The sequence below is a fragment of the Chlorocebus sabaeus genome, chromosome 8, assembly GCF_047675955.1.
Source record: "Chlorocebus sabaeus isolate Y175 chromosome 8, mChlSab1.0.hap1, whole genome shotgun sequence".
NCBI lineage: Eukaryota > Metazoa > Chordata > Mammalia > Primates > Cercopithecidae > Chlorocebus > Chlorocebus sabaeus.
Genome location: NC_132911.1, coordinates 32,544,478 through 32,547,977, shown reverse-complemented (window position 1 = coordinate 32,547,977; position 3,500 = coordinate 32,544,478). Strand labels below are relative to the sequence as shown.

The window sequence follows — 3,500 nt, the reverse complement described above, 5'->3', positions numbered from 1 at the left end:
AGACCTTATCTCTACAAAAAGAAAACAAACAAACAACAAAAACAAACAAAAAACTTAGCTTGGCAAGGTAGTGTGCTACCAGCTACTTAAGAGACTGAGGCAAGAGGATGACTTGAACCAGGGAGGTCAAGGCTGCAGTGAGCTATGATTGCACCACTGTATTCCAACCTGGGTGACCCAGCGAGACCCTGTCTCTAAAAAAAAATAAAAGAATGTTGTGCCCACCATGGAAGAGAGCAACTCTTTGCGATCTGGACAGTGGATTTTTGTTTCTAGGTTGACATTGATCTGTGGCTACAACTGTAAACTCTGTGTAGGTATGTCTATAATTCAGAAAGATATCTAACTTCTGTTATTGAGAATTAAATATTTTTCTACTTCTAAAATATTTAATAAGTTAGATTATGATGTACCTTAAATTTGAGGAACTATTCTCATTGATCTGTAGAGACAATGTTTTCCAAACTTCACAGAAAATAAGAAAGCTAAACTTTGAAAATTGTTCAAAGTGGTAGCCTTCTAAGAAAAAAAAATTCTTCTCAGAAAAACCAGCTGAAAAATATTTGTATATAAGAATACAAGTTTACACAATTAAGGCTTACCAATCCTTGGTTTAATAATTTGGGTTTAAGAACTCAAACAAATGCAGCTGTGTATCCATTCCCAAATTGTATCAGCATAGAATATGAGTGCATTTTATTTTTATAAGATTAGGATTTAATGTCTCATGAAGAACTAGTCTATCAGACCTTTATAAATATTTAATAGATTATTTATCAAGAAAAAATTAGTTATTCCTAAATAATACTTGAGACTATGAAAATGTTTATTTGTATTCAATTAATTTGAAACATTATTGTGAAAATCTTTTTATATCATCACTAATCATTTTAGTGTCTCAGGTTGGACATTCAGATAATTAAGTATGGCTATGCTTTGAAACATAGATTATTAAACATACTTTAAAGTATATATACCTTTGCCTCTATGTTTACATCCTGTGGAGTCACTATATCTTGTGGGTTACACTGATAAACATGTTTGGTTTTTCTACTGCAAAAAAAGCATAGGAGGTGAGTGAGCAGCTACAGAAAGTTGTATGTATTTGCGAGATTTGCTACTCCACTAAAATGCTTATATATGACCCTCTCTCTTATCTATTAGGTTGATGCAAAAGTAATTGTGGCTTTTAATGGCAATGACTTTTGCACCAACATAGTACCTCCCACTTTCCTATGTAAAAGAGAAGTTAGTTACTGCTATAGTTTGCTTTTTTTTTTTTTTTCCGAGACAGGGTCTCACTCTGTTGCCCAGGCTGGAGTGCACTGGCATGATCTCAGCTCACTGTAACCTCCACCTCTCAGGCTCAAGTGATCCTCCCACCTCAGCCTCCCAAGTAGCTGGGATTACAGGAGTGTGCCACCATGCCTGGCAAATTTTTGTATTTTTTTTGTAGAGACAGAGTTTCACCATGTTGCTCAGGCTGGTCTTGAACACCTGAGCTCAAGCGATCCACCCATCTTGACCTCCCAAAGTACTGGGATTACAGGTGTGAGCCACCACACCCCACCCTTATAGTTTGCATATTTGACCCTCCAAACCTCATGTTTAAATGTGATCCCCAGTGTTGGAGGTGGGGCCTACTGGGAGCTGTTTCGGTTCTGAAGGGAGATTCCTCATGAATAGATTAACACCCTCAAGGTGAAAGGGATAAGCGAGTTCTTACTATTGGCTCCTGCTAGAGCTGGTTATTGAAAAGAGTGTGGTGTCTTCCCCCCTCTTTCTTGCCTCCTTTCTCTTCATCTCTGTATACTCTAGCTCCCTGTCGCCTTCTGCTATGAATGGAAGCAGCCTGAGGACCTCACCAGAAGCAAAGCAGATGCTGACATCATGCTTCTTGTACAGCCTGCAGAACTGTAAGCCAAATAAACAAAACTATTTTCTTTATAAATTTCCCAGCCTCAGGTATTCCTTTATAGGAACACAAATGTACTGACAGTGACTTTGATAATAACTCCTGGGGTCAAGTGATCCACCTACCTTGGCCTCTCAGAGTGCTGGACTACAGGCATGAGCCACCACGCCCGGCCTACATGGCTAGTTTTTAATAAATTCCAGTGCACTGCTCATTTTATCTGGTCAAATATAAGAGTGGGAGATATGCAAGTTTTTTGGGACTTTTTTCTTTTTTGAGAAATAAAAAATATATGACAAATATTATAACAATAATCTCTACTATCATAGTTCAGAATTAACAACTGTTAACATTTTTGTCATAGTTGCTCCTAGTCTATTTTTCTTTAATGCATTCAACCTTACTAATGTGACTAAAAGTCCCTTTAAATATCACTGCAAGGGCTATTTGGGATGTTTGGGATATAAACTTCTAGTTCAGCACTGTCCACCAGAAATATAATGGGAGGCACATATGTAATTTTAAATGTCTAGTAGCTACATTTAAAATAAGACAGGAACAGAAAATTAAACACCGCATGTTCTCACTCATATGTGGAAGCTAAAAAAAAGTAGATCTGATAGAAGTAAAAAGTAGAACAGAGGATACTAGAGGCTGGGAAGAGTAGGGAGAAAGGGAGGGATAGGAAGATATTTGTTAAACGACAAAATTACGGCTAGATGGGAGGAATAAGGTCCAGTATTCTATACCACTGTATGATAACTATAGTTAATAATAATATATAGTTTCTGATAGCTAAAAGGGAGATATTGAATATTCCAAGCACAATGAAATAACGTTTGAGAGGATGGATATGCTAATTACCTTGATCTGATTGCTATACAATGTATGTATCAAAATGCTACTAGGTATCCCATCAATATGTACAATTATTATGTAAACATTAAAATAGGAATATAAGTAATAATGTAAACAATTGGTTCACGAATTGTGACAAATGCACTATACTAATGTAAGATGTTAATAGCAGGAGAAACTGAATATGGATATGTGAGAACTCCCTGTACTGTCCGCAATTTTTCTGTAAACCTAGAACTATTCTAAATTCAAAAGCTTTACCCAAACTGGAATGATACAGAGAAGATTAGCATGGCTCCTATGCAAAGATGACACACAAATTTGTGAAGCATTTCATATTTTTTTAAAAAGAAAAACATTATGCTAAGTGAAATGGGCCAGTCACAGAAGACCGCATGTTGTATGATTTATATAAGATGACAAGCTATAAGTACATCCTAAGGGACAGAAAGTAGACTGGTGATTGCCTGACTGGTAATGGGAACAAGGTTTCTTTTGGGGTGATGAAATGTCCTAAATTTATTGTAGTGATAATTACACAACCTTGTGAACATATAAAAACAACAACATTAAATTGTACAATGTAAATGGGAGAATTGTCTGGTATATTAATTCTTATTTCAATAAGGTATTTTAAAACAAATATAAAAAGTTAATTAAATTTTTTAAAGTAAAAAGAAACAAATGGAATTAATTTTAGTAATTATTTTATATAACCCAATATATC

General features: G+C 35.4%; 1 non-coding gene across 1 annotated transcript; it reads left to right on the top strand.

The window, feature by feature from the left end:
* The first annotated feature begins 3,010 nt into the window (after nucleotides 1-3,010).
* On the top strand, nucleotides 3,011-3,116 carry LOC119618941 (U6 spliceosomal RNA). The gene has a single exon (XR_005235287.1). It is a non-coding gene; the product is annotated as a U6 spliceosomal RNA (small nuclear RNA).
* The last annotated feature ends 384 nt before the right edge of the window (nucleotides 3,117-3,500 follow it).